Source organism: Natrix helvetica (assembly GCF_964273705.1).
Source record: "Natrix helvetica genome assembly, chromosome: 2".
In the NCBI taxonomy this organism is placed as follows: domain Eukaryota; kingdom Metazoa; phylum Chordata; class Lepidosauria; order Squamata; family Natricidae; genus Natrix; species Natrix helvetica.
Genome location: NC_138552.1, coordinates 236,893,491 through 236,914,413, shown reverse-complemented (window position 1 = coordinate 236,914,413; position 20,923 = coordinate 236,893,491). Strand labels below are relative to the sequence as shown.

Genomic DNA, 20,923 nt, shown 5'->3' with positions numbered 1-20,923 from the left:
ATTTTATACATCTGTTTCTGAAACTTGGCAGGCTCTCTTAAGACTGTTTTATGTAAATATTTAGTAGAAATATAATTATAGCTGAAAATCAACAAATGATGTATTCAGACAAAGTGTTTAGAGGATCGGAAAGTTGGGATCAATTTGTTTTAGTCTAAGCTAGTTATCACATTCAGAAATTGAAATCTATGTTCTTTTGTCCAATGCAAGTTGGATACACTTCAATATAAAAATATTCACTTTGAATATTGCTTTGTGGAAGTGTGGGACCATTCATTTCATTTGTTATTCCACAATATAATGTGAAGATAGTAAGCTAGACAAGATACTATATACAAACCAAGGTATGTGTGTGTGCGTATACACACACACCTTTAAATCAGTGTTGATTTCTAGTAAATGCTCAGACAAATTCTTTTTCCAGAAGTGGTTCCCATTGCATACTTACTATAACTGAGAGAGAGTACTAGCCCAAAGTCACCCAACTGTTTAAGTTGAGACTAAAATTCATGGTCTCCTAATTTCTAACATTGTGCATGAACCATTACACCAAACCTAGAAGTAAAAGGTAAAGATTCCCCTCGCGCATATGTGCTAGTTGTTCCTGAATCTAGGGGGTGGTGCTGATCTCCGTTTCAAAGCCGAAGAACCAGCGCTGTCCGAAGACGTCTCCATGGTCATGTGGCCTGCATGACTAAACATTGACAGTGCACAGAATGCTGTTACTTTCCCACCAAAGGTGGTTCCTTTTTTTTCTACTTGCATCTTTACATGCTTTTGAACTGGTAGGTTGGCAGAAGCTTGGACAAGCAATGGGAGCTCACTCCATTACGCGGCACTAGGGATTTGAACCACCGAACTGCTGACCTTTCGGATTGACAACTTAGCATCTTAGCCACTCAGCCACCACATCCCTACCAGAACCTAGAAATATCTTCCCCTAAATTTTGGGTGACTCAAGTTTGACTAGAGATATGTAGAATTACACCAATGAGCAAGTGACAGAACTGGAAATGGAAATGGAATGTTCCATTTCCTCAAAGACTCTCTCAACTTTCTTTTTAATGTATTGAAGAGTTTTCTTTTATATAAAGGAAATTCAGGTGGAAAAATATTATGTCATAGGAGGTTATGCACAGATGAAAAGGATCCATTCCGAAATGAGCCACATTTGTCTTTTCTCTGTAATTCAGAGAAATTTGTGGGAGAAAAATGTCAGGGAAGCATAAATTCAGATTTGATAAGTTTGACCTATATTCTTTTCATAACAATAAATGTTGGAAAATTTAAAATGACAAGGTGGAATAGTGGTGTTATTTATATGTTTTAATAATTTAGGGAGGAAGTACATTTTGAGACCTTCATACTGATATGATGCTCTTGCTAAACTTGATATCTAGAAACACCAGTCTCACAATTAAATTCATTTCTACTATAAAACAAAATAACAACACAAAGTATTTTAGTATTAATTAGAACTTTGTGAATGAACAACATTCTTATGTTGCTCACAAATGGAAGGAATCAGTAAAGACACCATAAAAAATAGATGAATACATAGATGAAATAATTCTCATCACCTCCTTCAATTGAGAATGCACAAGTACACTGTCCAGAAATATTCAGGAAGATAGAATTTATAATCAAACACAGCCAATCATAGCTTTCAAAAATACATTCAACGTGGCTAACATGGATATAGATAAGAATGGCTCAGAATAAGATAGGAATTATATGGAAAAATATGTTTCAACAGAAGGGTCTCATTTTGGGTGCTTCTTTCCCCAATAAAAACATATTACTACAATGACTAAATGATGTTAAAATACCATAGCATAAAATTATATTAACAGATTAACAAAGTTGGAAGGGATTTTGTCTAACCTCCCGCCCAAACATTTCTGACAAATGGCAATCCAGTTTCTTCTTGAAAGCTTCCAGTGATGAAGTCCCACCACTTCCAAAGGCAAGCTGTTCCATTAGTTGATTGTTCTCACTGTTAGAAAATTACTCCTTATTTCCCATGTTAAATCTCTCCTTGATCAGTTTCTATGCATTATTCCTTGTCTGGCCTTCAAGTGCCCTTGGAAAATAGCTTGACCCCCTCCTCTCTATGGCAGCCCCTCAAATATTGGAATACTGCTATCATGTCTTCCCTGGTCCTTCTCTTCACTAGACCAGCCTATGCATTTTTCATATGGATGACAACCAATAATTTTATTCTTTTATGCACAAATTATTTTAAATGCCCTCATGCGTCTTCATAATATGCAGCAGCATGCAATCTTGTAGGTTTACCATTTTATTTTGTCTGCAGTTGTCAGTGAAATATTTTTTTTAAGTTTCAAAACAAAATATGCATCCATTTGTGTATGTGTTTTAGAAAGCTTCTTCCTAGACATGATTAAGATCCCTTCTTCATTCAAAAGGAATATCTGATTCAAATTAGAAATCATTTTTTAAAAAATTCAGATTACTGTTTTTCCTGTTATTTGGGATTCCTTTAGGTATATAGGTTGATAATATAAATAGGTTTGTAATATGTTATTTATCATTTGTTCTCTTGGCCCTTCATTAAATCAATGACCAGTTGATTCCTTATAGGTATTACATAACTTTTTTTCTTGATTCAACAAAGCTTATATATTGCACACCAGTCTTAATTACAACCATTTTCACCTTAGAACATTAGGAAAGTGGTGACCTCACTATTCTCCATCCATTTAAAAGGCAGTGATTATATTTCAATGGGAATCTTGTTTGAGAATGCTTGGACTTCTTTGGAGGACACTTATGCTAAGAATCATTGGCTCCACTAGTTTTCTTGGAATATTCAGCAGGTTCTGATAACTTCATCCATGGCATTTTCATCAACTGCTTTTAGGTTTTAATCTTAAAGAATCTAGTTAGCAAGTTTCTGGGTCCTTTCTGATCAGGAAGGTTAAATAGAAATGACTGGGTGGTGTTACAACACTCTTGAAAGAGCAATTCCATTGCCTGGGAATACTTTTAAACTTCTTTCAGTGCTGGCTGTGGCAAAGGAGCATATTTGTCCAGTTATAGGTACAACTATGCCTGAGCCACTCAGATTTAGCAATAATCCCAAAGGTTCTTTTTCAAAAGGCAATTGGACTTTCTTTGTTTTCCTTTGAAGAGGTTTTTCGCTTCTCATCCAAGAAGTTTCTTCAGTTCTGATTGAATGACAGAAAATAGAAAGATTTATACTTCTTGCAACCATCTGGTCATTAGCATTCTCTCTGAGAGTTGTTGAGATCACTTGGGCATTACCTGAATAGTGCAAATGGATGTGGAACCTTCTTTGAACTGCTGAAATAGGTGGTGTGGTATCCCTCCCCCTCTGTAGAGAGAGGACTGTTTAATTTTAAGGTAGATGGTCTCTTTGATTCCTCTTTTAAACCAGCAGTCCTCTGTGCTCAGAATGTGGACTTTGCTGTCTTTTGTTGAACTCTTCACTCATTCAGCATTGTTTTGAAAAGAACTGAAGAAATTGGTATTAAACTTTAAAAGCCTAGAGGGCATATGAGGGCCAGATAATCAGTGGGATGATTATCTCTCTTGTTGAGGTTGTTAAGAACGCAGAGAGGCTTTTCTGAAGATAGCCTTACTTTATGAGACCTTATCAAGCTCTCTTTTGTGTTACTCCTAGTCAAGGGAGGAGTTATTTTGGATCCACTTCCCTCTTCCTTTACGAAACAGTTAAGGTACAGTTTTACAACCAGACATATGGTGCTATTTTTAAAAACACTTTTAGTAATTTTGCTTTAGTTTTTAATTATGTTTTTACTAAATTGCTTTTTTTTCGTATTTGTGCTTACTGAACAGGTTTACTCACAAAACATTGAAACTGCAATATCTATTAAAAACAACCCTGTGAGGTGGTTTGGGCTGAGAAAGAGTGGCTGGCCCAAAGTCATCTTCTAAAGCAGTAGTAGAGATGCACAATGCCCTCCCTTTGACATCTCCATGTTTCCTTCTATTTGACTTTAATTTTCAAACCCTTTCACGTATAGAGAAAAGCAACAGAAGCAAGCTAGCCTATTTAGAAAAAAAAAAGACAAAGGAAAGCTGGAAGTTGTAGCTGGAATTATTTTTATGCAGCTTGAAGAGATAATGGGGATTTGAGAAGAACTCTTTGTATCCTGGCAAATGTATGTTATGAATTGACATGTTCAAAAAAAGGCAAGCATTCTTCCCGCGGAAGCCATTATGTGACATGCCCATGACATAGTATCAAAGTTCTAGAAATAACTGCTGGTATGTCAAAGAACCTTGAAGGCTTGCCTCTTTGCCCAAGCCCTTGGTGAGAGTAAATTGAAACCCCTTTTGGATAATGTGTGGTTTGCAGGACAGACTTGTGGTTTGCTTTGCCTGTGGCCCAGTTTGTGCTATCTTTTGTTTCTTGTTTTAATCATTGTACTATTTCATTGTTGTCAGTATTTTTTATCAGTGAACTGCCCAGTGTGTATTTTTATTGTAACGTAATGAAATAAATAAATACCTACCAGCCACAAAGAAAGGCTACATCTATATTTGTGTATTGTTATTATTGCTATTGGTACAATGCCATTTATCTAACAGTAATAAAAGTGTATTGTCCTAATCTTTGCAGTGACCCAAGTTCATGGATCACAAAATTGCATATTACTGCTTCCTCAAATCTGGTGTTCTCCAGATGTGTTAGGTCTACAATTTCTCAGTACATCTAGAGGTGCCAGGTTGGAAAAGTTATTTAGAAAAATATATATACAAACGTATATTTTAAAGTAAATAACCAAGGGAAATATGATCCCTAAAGTACTTTGGAATGTATCTTTGTCAGGTAACATGCATAAGGGATTAAACTTCCAACTAAAAACGCAGACTTCATGATTCAGCTAAAGAGTGATCATCTTCCATTGTCTTCCCATTTTAGCCATGTTCCCCCACTCAGCAGATATGAAAGTGTTAATTGTAAAAAAAACCGCTCACAATGTATATTATTCATTTCTGCAACATTTATGAAATGCAGGATCATATCCATAATCAGAAGTGCCATGTTTTTCTCTCTATTGACTCAGGTGTTTGAATTAAACAGCTATTAACATCACGAAATAAACAAGCATCTTACACAGCCTGCATAAAATATTATTCTACAAATTAACCAGATGTTCCTTTGGGGAAAGTAAAAAGCCTTACAAAACTTTTTTTAAAAAATTCCGTGTAATGACTATATCTTTCTGAAATTTGATTGATGTCTTCTGTTATATCTTAATTACTCAAATACTTTGATCACAGAATAACAAACAAGTCCATTATTTTGTTTTGCTGTAGGATATAGCACCAAGTGGTGAAATTAGTTTTTTACATTTCATCTACAACCCAACTAGATTTTAAAAGTAGTGCAGAGTTGCTTTACAGAGTGAGATGAGCAGCATATACATTTAATAAAATAAAATAATAAATAATAAAATAAAAGTAAAATAAATCTGAGTCAGTTTTTCTTAAGAATGAGGGATCCACTATCAGAAGAACAATAAGCATTTGTCTGGTTTTTTCACTGACATTATTTTAATTAAGATGAAGCAGAGGACAAAGCAGGGTTTTACATCAGTGGTATAACCATTTTTGTTTATTTCCAACATTTTTTTCTTTCACTGATGTGGTGTTTCAACTTCATCCCATCTAAGATATCCCATTTCCCTCCTTTTCTCTTCCTGAAAATATGTACTAGCATAAATACTATGGTACACATATTAGTAATAAAAGAAAATACAAGCAGAATAACAAAACATTTATAGTATGCATTTATTAACCAAGAAGAAGACATGAAAAGCATGGACATTAAATGTAGTCTTCTCCAACCTTAACTACTTCACTATCATTAGCACCCTTTCAGTGTTCCCCTTTGAGGACACCTGGCATTTCTCTTTGAGACATCAAAATAAGACCAGAGAAAGTTATAATCCAGAAATGTTGAGGACATGGGAAACCTTAAGACAAAAAGTACCTCAAAATCCAAATTTATATCTATCCTTAAACTCCCCCCCCCCCGGATTTTTTTTTTTTTTTGGTGTGTGGAATGGATAATTATGGGAGTGATTTACACATTTTTTAAACGATAGTCTTGATTAATGAGCTGTTAATCAATTTAGCACTGATTTTATTGTTACGTTTCTGAATGAAAAACAGCTTGAGGAACTATCTGTGCATTTAAGCTTTAATTTAGTCTTCAGTTCTAAGTTCCATTATCTTCAACGGATTGTATTGAGGATTGCAATCTTAAACAACATGTGTATATTTGTTTGTTTATTCTAATAGCCCATATACCATTTGTTTTTCTGAGAGGGACCTCAAGATGGGAAATAAAGAGAATCTCTATGTTTAAAACAATAACTTTCAACTTCTCATTTGTACAATTATTTAAAAATCAAAACAATTTTTGATAAAGTAAAAGTTAATTATTAAGGCTTCTCCTTGGATTTGATTTCCCAAAAAATTGCTTTCGAGCACTTGAGGCATAAACATAGAACTTTAACCTGCTTGAAATTCCCTAGAGCAGTGATGGCTAACCTTTTTGGTGCCGAGAGCACAAAGCATGTATGCATGTGTGCCAATGCATGCATGCATGCTCCAATCCCCAAAATGCAATGCGAGTCCCCCTGTGCATGTGCCCCGTTTTTGGCTTCCGGGTTGGTGCAGGAGGCTTTTCAGGCCCAAAATGGGGTGCAGGGCTGGGGGCTTGCGAACTCCTTGGTTTCTCTCCCCAGTGCACCCTGGCTTTCTCCTCCATTCTTGCCATGGAGAAGCACATGCGAAGGATGACACCTGTGGAGATCGGGGAAGGCACGGGCAGCAGGAATGCAGGAGAAAACTAGGGAGCACCAGGGGACGAAAAGTAGCACTGGGAGGAAACTGCAGAGATCGGTGAATGCCCTGCACATGTGTGGCAGAGACCCGAAGACCAGCTGGCCGGCGGGAGGCATGTGTATGCACGCTGAGTCAGGCTGGGACTATGACTGGCATACCTGCAGAAAGGGGGCTGCATGCCACCTAGGTTCACCATCCCGGCCCTAGAGCAATAACAGTATTTGTGTGGCAATGAAAGCAACCCTAGGAAGATGAAAAAAAAAACTTTTCACAAATAAAAATAAAGTAACCCTATGATCGCAGGAAGAGGGGAAAAACTTTGCTTTAAGAAGTTGCAGACAGGTGCTTCTCCAGAACGCTATGACCTTTGGAGCACCTCTCTGGAACTGAACCCAAAGCATTATATTACAAACCATTAACTAAAGATGTGAAAAAGCACTTGGGTTATTAAAACATTTAACCAACCGTCCCTCCCCCCAAAGAGAATAGTATTATACTTGACAAACTTCTGTCTGAAGAATATTTTGTGGTTATATGCAAAGAGGATGCTAAGTATTAGCCAAGGTAGCTCATTCTTTAGGGCTCCAGACATCAATGCTATGTCATGCTATTTGTTTAACTGTCAGATTGAGATCAGAATCTTATCTTGTTTTCAAAGTACATCACTACTATATAGTCATTTTTATTTTTAAAAAATAAGACATTATATTTTTCAATGGAATAAAACTTCTACATGCAGGCTCATTCATGAATCAGTGTACATCCCATCAGCTGTTTTGAAGAACACCAATTACCAAGCTGATGCTGCAGAATGTTGACACCCATCCAAGTTAAACATGTTCTTAAGCACATATAAACATGAGTCTTAAGCACATACAAATTCATTGTATCTTTCTATTCTTATTTTTTTTCAGTCCTTGGAATGTATAAAGGTTTGTGAGTACTGTGAAAACTTTTCTACTACTGGTTTAAAATCCTCTCATTTTGAAGTATAATGAAAATAGCATTAAGTTATAAAATCTGAATCAATAACACTTTATTGATTGTTATGGGCAGATATGAATTCTGCAAAGTGTCTTGTGAATGACTTTTGTTACCAATTCAGATAACTTAAGTTTTGTTTTGGGAAAGATTGCAAAACAACAGCTGACACACAGATTCTAAAGAGAAATATCTTTAGAAAACATAACCCAAGGAGGGACCTTAAATAAACAAACATGTAGAAAATATTTTATGCCTAAAGGCATAACTGTTATGCCAAGAATGGATGAGATAACTGTCACCCATCAACTCTGGTATGCAGCTTTTGTGTTCCTTTGTTTTTGAGAAGTAGTTGTGATTTCTAGCCTACAAAACAATCCTATTTCTGTATCACTTCCATCTTGTAAACCTGATGGTGCTTTATGACAGAACAATGCAATAAATTAACAGTAGCTTAAAAACAGTAAGACAATAGCATAGTTATTTAAAAGGTGTGTGGATTGAAAGACAAAAGCAGAATAAAACCATTTAACTAATATTAATCCTGAAAAGGCTTGTCAGAAAGACATTGAAGGACATTAATTGTGGTTGAAGTGTTTTGTAGGTTTGTGTACTCTCTCTCCTGAGAGCAGGAATCTAACCTGAGCAAGGATTAGGAAGCAGGTTTCATAACAATAACAGAAAGGGGATTTATTTCCAGCAAATACGTGCTAGGAATAAGCAGAGACTAACACCTAGCTAACTATATCCTTCCATGAAATATTCAGATAGCATGGGTTCTGTGGTGTGTGTGCCTGGAAAGCAAGATTTGTAATCCTTTGGACAAAGAGCAGCCAGAGTGAAAGACCACAATGGGACACAGAGTTAAACCTTAACTCCCCATCACTACCAATTAGATCAGTAGATCATAAGGCACTAAAAAATTAGTCTTGTTGGATTTGTTACCTCCAACAGAAACGGAATCTATGCAATTGAAGGAAAATGGGAATGATCCCCTTTCTCTGATACTTCTCCCTAAAAGAAATATTTCACATACCTTTTCCATCAATAAAAAGTATAACAGGATATTGCTTTGCATGGAACACAATTGATGCTACAGTGGCTACAGGCAGCCATTGATTAAAATATACGCAGAATAAACCTGGGTTTTCAACCTTGGCAACTTTAAGGCGTATAATTTTCAACTCTGACTGTCTGGGGAATGATGGCCATTGAAGACCACACATCTCAAATTTGCCAAGGTTTATTGGAATGAATTGTTCTGGGGGAAATTTAGCTCTTATTAGCTGTACTACAGCGTCTTAATAAGGAATGGCATTTTTACTGGTATGTTCTGGAATTATAACTAATTTAAAAAAGTGGCTTCATTTCAAATGTAATGCCTAAAATTCTCTGAATAGTACTGGGTATGTCTTTTTGGGGAGAATATTTTTTTTTGGGGGTTGCATGTCCACCATATGCACACACCCCCCCCCCAAAACACATACATGGTAGATTGTTCCTTAACTTTCATGGCAATTCCAGCATATATGATTTGTCTATTTTGGCAATTATTGATGACTTTTTTCCGTCATTATATATTCCTATTTCACAAGGGTGTTTTGGATAGATGGAGGAGTTCTATGTGGCAGAATAATTAAACCTTTTATTTTAGGGAATTCAGAGTTTTGTTTTTCTAAATAAATGCCCTTTCACTGTTCAAAATAACTAGTTATGTATAATGACATTTGCATATTTGCTATGGAATGCTATAGAATCTAATATTGCATTCTAGAGTACAAAAATTTATGGCCATTAACCATGTACAAAGAGCTCTCAAAATAGAATTCTTTATTGGCCAAGTGTGATTAGACACACAAGGAATTTGTGTCTTAGTGTACATACAAGCAACAAGTGATAAATCATGATCATAATCATAAAATACAATAATCATAAATCATAAGATACATAAGATAAATCATAAGATACAAACTCAGTGATGGTCATAGGATACTAAATAAGCATACAACATAAATCATAATAGAATATTAAATAAAGACAACCAACATAAATAATGAGATACAAACAACAATGTTATAGTCATAAGAAGCTAAGAAAATAGGTAATAGGAAAGATGAAAAGATGAAAAGGATAATAGGTAACACAGCCTTCCTAGGTAGTTTGACATACAGTAAATGGTGTTGTGGGAATTAGTTGTTTAGCAGAGTGATAGTATTTGGGCAGGGGGGGGAGGAGGACTGCCTTTGTGTCTGGCTGTTTTGTTGTGGAAAGCCTTGTAGCATTGAAAGAAGAAGTTAAAACAGATTATGTCTAAGATGTGAGGGGTCTATAGATATTTTCACAGCCCTCTTTCTGTCTTGTGCAGTATACAGGTCCTCAATGGAAGGCAGGCTGGTTGCAATTATTTTTTCTGCAGTTCTAACTATCCGTTGAACTCTGTGTCTGCCTTGTTTGGTTGCAGTGACAGACTCAATAATTCCTTTGTAGAACTGTATCATCAACTCCTTGGGCAGTCTGAGTTTTCTGGATTGGTACAGGAAGAACATTCTTTGTTCTGCTTTTTTGATGACATTTTTGACGGTAGGTGTTCATTTTAAGTCTTGAGAACCTAGAAACCTGAAGGTCTCTACTGTTGATATTGTGTTGTCTAGCATTGTAAGAGCTGGTAGAATAAGAGGGCTACTCCTAAAATATATGATCACCTCTACAGTTTTGAGTGTGTTCAGTTCAAGATTGTTCCAGCTGCACCACAGGCACAGTTGTTGAAATTCCCATCTGTACACAGATTCATAGTTGTGTCTCTGAATCTGCAGTGAATGAATAAATAATAACATAGCAAACTCATATCAATTAATATAGATAAGTAAATTGGACATCCTGAATAATTTTTTTATTTACTCATGATTCTAAGTAGCTGCCTATGAACAAGTTACATCTAATTTATTTAACACAGTTGTTCTGTGAATAGATTAGAATATCCTTATGCTCTTAGAATAAAAGAGTTAAGTCAAAACATAGCAATTGAAATAAGAATTTAAAATATCATGTATGTCATAAAAGCAATGCTATCATTCAAATGCCATTCTAAGATCAAAGTGGTTTAGTTTTGAAATCTCAGTTATAAAACTCACAGATTTGGGGCTAGTGATGCCCCCCCTCGAACAGAAAGATGGACAGCAGACATCGTCTGTCTGTCTGTCTGTCTGTCTGTCTGTCTGTCTGTCTCTGTCTGTATATGTTAGATCTAGACCAAAGCAAGCATCAGGTTTAAAACTTTTTATTACATTAGAAATTTGTGTGCAGTTTTGTTTCCCTAAAGGCATGTGGAGAAATAATTTACCATTCAAATGTTGAAAACTAAAAAGGTCTTTTGCTGCAGTTTCCATCACAATATTGCTTATAATATAAATTATTCTGCATTATGACGGTTCACAGTGTACTAATTTTGAACTGATTGATAGATAAATAAAGAACCATTTGTTTTAGCTAGGAAACAAACTTCAGGAATCATAGGATAGGTTCCTAATTTTAATTCTGTGGCAGTGACTGGTATAATAATGAAAGCTGTCAGCAAATATGCAAAAAAAATATTTCAAGATTGTAAGCAGTAGCGCTGCCAGCAATAAGAAAAGCAGGGTGGTAATCAGATGTGGAATTCCTTATCTTGAAGAAGCACAGCTTAAGTGATGGCAGTAGTGGGAGATAAAGCAAAAGAGGCGATGAAGGTAAGGATGAACAGAGAAATATCTTCTAAAGAATTGGAGCAGAAGACCCATGTGAAAAAGCTATTGCTGAGGAAAGATTCCTGCACTGCCAAAAGTGAGTCTCTGCCAGGTTCTGGACAGGAGTGATAGCAAAGATAAATTAAAAAGAATGGCTGTATGCCTACTTCAAGACTCTTCATCTTAATATGAAAATATACAGTATATTCAGTAGTGCCAAATCCATCCTGAAATGTTCAGATTTGAAGAGGCAGAGTTTGCCACATTACACTGGCAAGTTGAAATCTCTTCCCTTGTTCAAACTGATGAATTTCAAGTTTTACTTGAGAGTTGTACAAGCGATCCAAAAACTAGTTGAAGCTAGAAGCTATTTGAATCGTGGATTTCTTCTCCATGTTTCTCATTCCTCCACCCCAACAGTAGTTCTCAGAATCTGTTTACTGCAACAACTTTTCCTCCAGACTGTAATATCCATCATTCTTAGCCAGCAAAGCTAAAAAGAGGACAGAGATTGGGCAATACTGCTTGAAAGGATACTAGTAGTATTCATTTTTTTAACATTAGTATCCATGTATTTAAATTAGAAATTTAAGAAAAGAGAGCAACTAAGGAAAAGGTAATGCAGGCATCCTTAACTTATGACCAGTCACTTAGGAACTATTTGAAGTTACTGATCCCGAAAAGCTCATTATAACCCAGATTTGAAGTTTCAATGTCCACCCATAGTGATCATTTTTAAGATGCTTGGCTACTGCCCATATTTATGACTGTTTGCAGCACTCCATGGTCATGCGACTGTTATTTATGATGTTTTTGCTGGAAACTGAATTATATTTCCAGTTTGGCAAAAACTGCCCCATAATGAACAATGGGCTCACCATACCTTTCATTTAACAGCAGCTATGTTTACTTAATGACTACCACAAAAAAGGTAGTAAAATCAGGTTCCTTGCCTGTTGCCCTTCAATGTTTTTTCCCCTGTTAGTACATGGACAGCTTCTCTTTGCCCTTCGGATTGGTCTCCAGGTTTTTGCTTAGGATGCGGTACAGCTCAGTATAAAATCCATTGATATCAAGCAACATGATCTGCATTTCTTGGTAAATGGCTTCGTCATGTTTGTGAACCAAACACTGGTAATCCATCAAGTGAGTGTCTTTGGAGGCCTTGGCAACTGCATCTCCACACTCCAGAAAATATTTAGCAATGGTAGTTTGGAAAGCTTCAGCCTTGGTCTTCAGAGCCGTGATACTTTCCAGCACTTTCTCCTGAACCACCACCCCGAAGTCATTGCCATGCTCTATTTTGGGGATCATGAACTGGATCCAGATTGTGACCAAAATGCATTTCACATTTTGAAGCTTCCTTTTCCTCTTTTTCTGTATCCATCTTGTCTTCTTTGGGTGGGTGGGGGTATGGAATAGGGATCTCCAAAGGAGCTTTAAGAGTGGTCAAATCTTGAATATTTAGTGAATTTTAAATATGTAAATATCTGCTCACTTCTATCTACATTTTACAGACATTCTCTTCAGGAGCTTTTCTGTCCAGTTCTTTAGATTTTGAACAGTGTATAAAAGGACCTCACATTTGACTCTGCATTTCTTTTTGCAACTTCTTATAGCCAATAACATCTGCTCACAAAAATGGGAAGATTAAATGCATTAAGTATATTTTATGGAGACACAAATTATATTTTATTGTATGAATAAATTTAATGTTTTAAATGTAGCAAACGGGTGCTGGTACGGTGAGAAGTGTCGCTATCCAAGATTCATTTCAATAATATCATTTATAAAATTATAGATAAAATAAATATGTGATGTAATGAAAATTATACACAAATAGTGATTTAATGAAGTATAGGCTAGAAGAAAACCAAATTAAAATTTGTTAAAGAAGAAAAGGTAACTCGGGAGTTTTAGCCAACTGGAGACCTTTTCAAGCTGTGCTCTTGGCAAGATTGAACAAAGTATTATAGTAGTTTATAAACATTCAAGTAAAAGTCAGAGGTGACAGTCAAGGCTCTTGTAAAGGTGAAAAATAAGAGGGACTCATTTATGTCCCAATATACTTCAACAGCCAGACAGTTAGAATGCTAGTTGAGTAAAAGGGTCAAAATGAGTTTGTGAAAAATGATGAACTTTTGTGAAGTGCAAGTGATAAGGTGCTTGAATAAATGATGTTCACTTTTTCATTTTAGGCAATATTGGACAAGTAAAATCAAATTTGACTTCACTTGACTTTCTCTAACCTTCATTGATTTCCAAAAGCCATCTGTGGATTTGTTGATATAACGCTGCTATGCTTTGTCTTATCCAAACAAAACTAGACAGGTACAAGTTCTCATTTATATTTTTCTGTAATTGACCAGATACAACTTACATATTTCTTACTCATGTCCCTTATTAGCTGTATGTATCAATCATAGCAGGCAACAAGTCTGTTTCAAGTTGTGAGAATGAAAGATTCTGAACTGTCTTTGTTTGCCCTGATATATTGGAATGAAAATCTGAAATTAGTAATAGAGTTAAAATTAGTAAATAGATAATTTATAAGAAGAACCTGGCCCTAGTATTTTTACTATTTTACACAAGGACTTCCTTTGTTTAGAAATTTTCTGCTATTATTCTGTAATCTTGTGATGGATAATAGCTAATTGCTCATCCTTCTCAGGAATGGTCCCCAATGACCCAACATAGTAGGAATTGGGGGAGTAGGAATCTGAAAGGTACCAAGTTATTATTTTTGTTGCTATTATTTGGGGAAAAATAGAATAAAAAAGTATTATTATACTAAAAAATAGCCAACAAATCTAAAGAATCATATTTGGAAAATACCTATAATCTTTCAAACATTTTAAAGATACTGCATGCCTCTCCAAACTGAACTGGAAGTAATTCATTAATCAAACATTGTCTACTGTATACAGCTAATAAATAATGGCCCAATTTCATTGTTTTTTTTAATTCTTTGTTATGTTAATTTTGCAATCAGTGCAACTTCCCATTAAAAAAAAAAAAAACTACCATAGAGCCAACAGACGATTTTCTTTACTTTTCCAATATTTTGCAATATAAATAACAGCCAGTACTAAAGCAACATTATTATTGTCTGTTCATTCAATAAATATCACCTGGGTATTTTCCATTTTCCAATGATTAGGTTCTAACCAAGAACCTAAATAATAAGAAATCATGCAATCTTTACTTCAGTGGTCGGCTCTAGCCAGTGTTCCTACCGGTTTGCTCGTGTGCTCACTTGGTGTGCACCAAATGTGATTGGATATGCAGCAAAGACAAGAAATTTGTCTTTGGTGCAAATGCTCTCAGTGTACATAAAAATACAAGATACATTCATCAAGAATCATAAGGTACAACACTTAATGATAATCATAGGGTACAAATAAGCAATCAGGAAACAATATCAATATAAATTGTAAGGATACAAGCAACAAAGTTACAGTCATGCAGCCATAAGTAGGAGGTGATGGGTGATAGGAATGATGAGAAGACTAATAATAATAGTAATGCAGCCTTAGTGAATAGATTGACAGTGTTGAGGGAATTATTTGTTTAGTAGAGTGATGGCATTCAGGAAAAAACACCTATTCTTGTGTCTAGTTGTCGTGTCTAAAGTAAGTGGTATTAATGTGCTAAATTTAAAATGTCCAAATATTGGAACACACTTCCAAAATGTTAGTGATAGAATTTTTTTTCACTATTATTTTGATGGCTTGATTTATATTTATTAGGAAATATAGATAGCAAAGTGTTCTGACACCCCCTCCCACATGTCTGTGAATAAACCAGAACACAGGCTTGGCTGTTTGCCACCGTTTAATTACTGAGATAACGAATCCTTTGGCTGAGGGCCCAAACAACTCACCTTCAATAGATTAGGCCTGCAGCAACCCAGATAATTCAAATGAGGCAATGCAGATAGTCCAAACGAACAGACACGGCTAGAATACACAGATAGATTTTCTTAACTACTAATTCGAACGGTTATTTCCTGCAAATGTCCCCTCCCAGTGCCTCACCTATAATCTCTCTTGGGAGGGGCCAATCCACAACCATCTGTGCTTAATCATCTCCTGTGAGTCTGTCTATGGAGTTGCTGCTTCCGTTTCTCAGCCCTTCTCAATCTAGCATCAGGGACAAACTGCCTTTGATCCTCCCCACTGCTCCATGCCTCCTGGTGGCCAACCAGCCTCTCTGGTCTCTGTTCTGAGTCTGAACCCTGCACAGGGTCCTCCACATCATCCAGGGCAGACTCATATGGTTCCTCGCTATCCGAGTCTATCAGCAGCTCAACCGGATCCTGCTGGGCCACAACACTAAAGTAACTAAATAATTTGATATTTGTTGGAATAATTGTATTCACAAAGACTTCTTTTACTTTTGACCACCACCAATGGTCAACTAATTCATAGTTATTGCAAAACCTTAGTTCTAGGAGAAAGAACATTAGGGAATACACGACTGTGCCATTTTTTTCTTCAGAATACATCAAAGTACAAGTTCAATATGTGATACTTTTCTGGCAAAGTAAATGTTTTTTTTTTAGAATATGAAGTAATTCATCCTGTTCTGGACATGGTAGTTAAGACTTTCAAGGGAACCTGTCATAGTACAACAGTTTTATATAACTTTAATAAGATTTTCTATTATTAAATAAAGTAGATATATAGCTTTCTTCAAATATTGTTTATAGTCTTGACTGCTGTGATCTATATATTTTAGAAAGAAATCATTAAACTTGACTCATTTGAAATCTGGTCGGCATTTATGTCTCTGCCTTTTGCAAAATGTAAGTTGAAAATGGAAGAAGTCATAAGCACACCCATATCAGTCTGAATTGTGAGGAATCTTCAAACCTCATGATTATTTGAGAATTAACTTTATCCTTTTTGTTTGTCTTTTTTTTCTGCCACACCAAATTTGGTCCTGTTTCTTCAGCTTGTTATTGATAAATAGATAGACAGATAAGACAGAGTCCTTATTCCCTTGATTTTTTTTCCAAACATTCTGTTGGGTTGAAAATAATAAAACTTACTTGCTAATGTTTATTTATTTGAGAAATAATTTGCTTAATCAATTCATTTATCAATCTTGTTCACTCCAACTGAATCTCATATCTTATCCTCTTTTGCTACATTCACTGAACAATGTAGAAAATGTCAATATTCATTTTTTCTGCTTCCCTGATTTTTATGGGATTGATCTTCTGAGCAAGTTTTTATACAATATTCAGTTTAATCTAGATTTAACTATAAATGTCCTGGTCAGCCACTAGAGGAAGAGGTTTAAAAAAATGCATGCTTTTGTTAATGCATTTTATTTTTCCAAATGTTTCTATAAAGAGCCGTTCAAGCATTTTTGCTGGAGGGAGATGTAAAACTGTGCTGCATGCTTCCTTGTGAGTAATTATGTGAATTCACTTCTCTGTTTGCACTTCATCTGTAATTACAAAAACAGGTCAGATGTGAGTAGTCCAGCTGTTTTCCCAATACTTCATGTAATCTACAATGCCTGGAATAATCTCCGATAAAATTTTTGCTGCTTTTAGCAATTTAAACACTAAAATTGGTTTCCTTTGCATCTGTAGGTAATAATTTTATCTATGAGTGGATGAGAGGGGTGGCAGATATGGTGAGCATTTTGATGGTATAATATATTTCTCCTGTTTGGTAGTATTATAATCATTGCTTGTCTAAGTAGTACCAAGGTGACAAGAAAAATACATTTTTGTATTATTTCATTTTTTTATGAAAATACTTGCCTAAGGAAAACTATCATGCTCTGCTTCCTCTTTGATTATAAATGTATGACAAATCATTGAGTGAAAAGAGTACAGCAGTCATGTAATGGGCTGTTAACTTGTGGCTCTCAATAAGGAAATGACAATTCTGGAAACATTTGATTTCTGATAGATGAACTCCAGAGCCCTGAAGAAACAAGCCTCAGTAGCAGAAAGGAAAAGAAAAAGATTGCTGAAATTGATGAACTAGTTCAGAGAAATAAATAGCCATTTAAAATATTAGACTAATGCTGATCATTTTTGGTATATGATTTGTTTGCACACTGCAGTGTTTTATTTTTCATTTTCAAAAATCCTGAAGCAGGGTCACAGCCATAGAGTTATCAAGCTAGAAAAATACAGAAATGATTCAGCAACCTTGGTTGGTTCAGAATACTCTGTGTCCAATCAGCTTAGGTAAATATAACCCAATTATGTGTATTCCACAAATAATTATGATTCATCAGCTACCTGTGTCAAAGACTACCTTTGAGGAAAGGAAAGTACCAGACTGAGCAATCTCTCTAGCCTAGGTTCTATTGAACTCCAATAGCTTTAGCCAGAATGATTAATGGAAAAAAATAGCACAAGCTACAATTCTATAATACCTATAAAGCAACAGATTTTATACTCATAGAAAAGAGTTTTGTATTCTTCATGCAATGTATCATAACAAAACCACACTATGTTCTATGGTTAGGATTGAGTATAGAAATGATAGAAGAAAAAGATTATCTTTGCTTGACATCTAATATTCTCCATATTTAAAGTAAGGAACATATGCCAGCCCCACTAGATAAATCAGATCAAGGAATAAAGTTTACGGGAAGGTTAAAATACTTTTATTGAGATTGGCTGTAATAATAGAACCTTGCACGTCTGATTGTCTTCAATAGTCTTGGGAATTAGGGAGGCATCTGTCTTGGCTGTTTACAAACATTATCAGCCTAAGATATTGTTTTTTCCTTGTCCTGTTACCAGTTTTCATATCTCCATAAAGGACAAAGAAGTAAATATCTTGTAATCAGTGGCATCTTCAGGGGGATCAAAATAGGTAAGTTGGTAATTGTGACAGCATAACCCAAGCCCCACATTTTTTGTCCATATACTGATGTTGCACAAACATATACTAAAAGATGGAGCTTTTATCACACTGCTGTGACTGCTATCATACCCATGTAGGCTGCATTGCAGATGCTGCTGCTTGTAATAGTTTTATTTTCCTCTTTTTCTTTACTAATTTAATAATTCCTACAAGCACAAAACAAAATGCAAGCTTGTTCAAAGAGCAGCTTTTTATATGAATCTTTCTCTATCTTTCCCTTTTTCTTCCATGAGAAGCTTATACTCCTCAAGCATCAAGTATCATATTCTGTGCACAAAATCACAATGATGGTAGGATTTTATGCTTCCCACACTCAATTTAAATTATACTATAAGGAATTTGTCTTACCATAAAATTGTTTTGGTCTATAAGCTGATTCATCTAGTTGTAATTTCTTCTACATATTTTAATACAACTTTGCAAGTAGTATTCCCTAGTAAAATGCTATTTATATGAACACTTTTCCCAATGTATTAGTATTAAAAACTTTTTGCAATGCTTTGCAAAACTAAGGAAATGTGGATATTTTGACACTTTACAGTTTGTGCATAGGTTCAATAAAAATAGGTATCTTTATATGTGAACCAAATGCATGTCTCCTCCATTTCTAATTGGTATCATGCTGGGATGAGTATAGAGGTGTTTCTCCTTAGGAATAAGAATTCACAGAAATGTTATGGGTTATTAAAATGAAAGGGAATAGAAAAAGATATAGATTCATATACCTTTTTGCCTTGCAGTCAAATCTGATGATGGGTTCTTTTTTCTTATTTTATATGTATTGCTATACTGGATGCATAGCCTTACATTTACTTATTTGGTTTCAAATATATAAGGAAATTTGAATAACTACAATACAGTCTGAGAGAGAGAGAGACTTATGTGTAATAGTTAAAGGCACCAGGCTGGAAATCGGTAGACCATGAGTTCTAGTCTCACCTTAGGTACAAAACCAGCTGGATGATTTTAGACCAGATACTTTTCACCCCTAGGAAGGAAACAAGGGCAAACCACTGCCAAGAAAACTGCAGAGACTTTTCCAGGCAATGTCCAAGAATCAACACTGAGTTGAAAACAGTAAATAAATGAATAAAAACCTGAGAGACTATTGGAAAAAAAGCTGTGAGGAATATTGTCAGACAGGGAAAGGGCTAAAGAAACTAGCAGGTGACAGGAAAGAAAAAACCCAACCTCAGGAATACTGAAAATGCTGAGGAACCCATCAGATGTTTGTGTTTCTTCTCTCAGGCATGTTTTTAAAAGGAGAGGAAAGTGTTATTTTGTCTTTGGGGATTGTGTTTTCTCTGGCTAAAAGCAAGATAATGGATGTAATTAATTTGGAGAGAAAACTGGGGTCAATGAAGCTAAGTTTTGGGAAGGTGCCACAGAGCTATGAAAAGCTCTGGGAATCAGTGGAATTCAAACCACTACAACCATTATATGTGCCCATTACATATTAGTAAATGGAGACATTTCCAATTCCAGCATTCCATCTGATATAAAATGCAACCTGATTAACCTCAGTCATTGCTATTAATAGACTTGGATAATTGGGTAATGAAGATACTTTCCACTGATTTTTATCAAGCTGCTTCTCAGTAAAGAGAGAATAGATTGTTCCATCCTTAAAATATTTCAAAATGCAAATCATTTGGGATTATAGATTATTTTCCTCTCAAAAGAGGATTGTTTGGTAATTGGCATAAAGTACTGTACATAATTTATATGAATAGCCCCTGGTTTCCATACTCTTTTCATTAACAATATCTGATTTTTTTTCAAACTGAGACTTTGGAAAGTGGCTGCCAATCAGAAGAGACAATATAACTGAATGTGCAAGTAAGGCTGAATCTTCTCAGGAATTTCTCTTCCATGTATTTATGATTAAAGCGCAAGAACAAAACAGAAGTATTGTACTTTAAGATGTTGTGATGTCATATAATAAGTAGAAACATTCTAGGATTCTTCTGCAACCATGGCTTCTGCTTTTAATGAATTTTGCTGTGTAGTGGAATTAGGAGTTACACACACATTTCTGCTACTGCATGAAAAGTCCAAATTGCTGCAGGTTACAATGTAATTAAGACCACAGTTCTCCTTTACTGGCTATACTTTTGCAGACCTTGCAATCTGTTCCTTTCAACCTGGAATGAGAAGTATTGTCGTACATTGCTGTAATATAATGTCTTCCTACAGAAGGCAAAAAGGACACAATACAATTTCCAGCTCCACTGAAGAGGGTAATAACTCTAGGCTTTGTGGCTTCCCATAAAGTTATTGAGCTTCATTCCCAGGATAGAAAATGTGAAAATCTGCTTCTTGTGGTGCATTCCTGTCTTTAATGCCACTGTCTTTTTCTTTCTTTCTCTTTTGTAGCCAATCTCATTCAAAACCCTCTACCATGTGATTGCAATGTTCAGATTCATTGTGCCTTGTACTCACAACTGCTCT

The 20,923-nt window shown here is 35.4% G+C and overlaps 1 protein-coding gene and 1 pseudogene across 2 annotated transcripts in view; one reads left to right on the top strand and one right to left on the bottom strand.

Moving 5' to 3' along the window:
* The window catches only part of ALK (ALK receptor tyrosine kinase), a 680,353-nt gene that overhangs the window by 14,137 nt on the left and 645,293 nt on the right, over window positions 1-20,923 (top strand). The window lies entirely within an intron of this gene.
* LOC309385739 (proteasome activator complex subunit 2-like) lies at window positions 12,552-13,041 on the bottom strand (annotated as a pseudogene). Its single transcript has one exon. The product of its transcript is annotated as a proteasome activator complex subunit 2-like (transcript).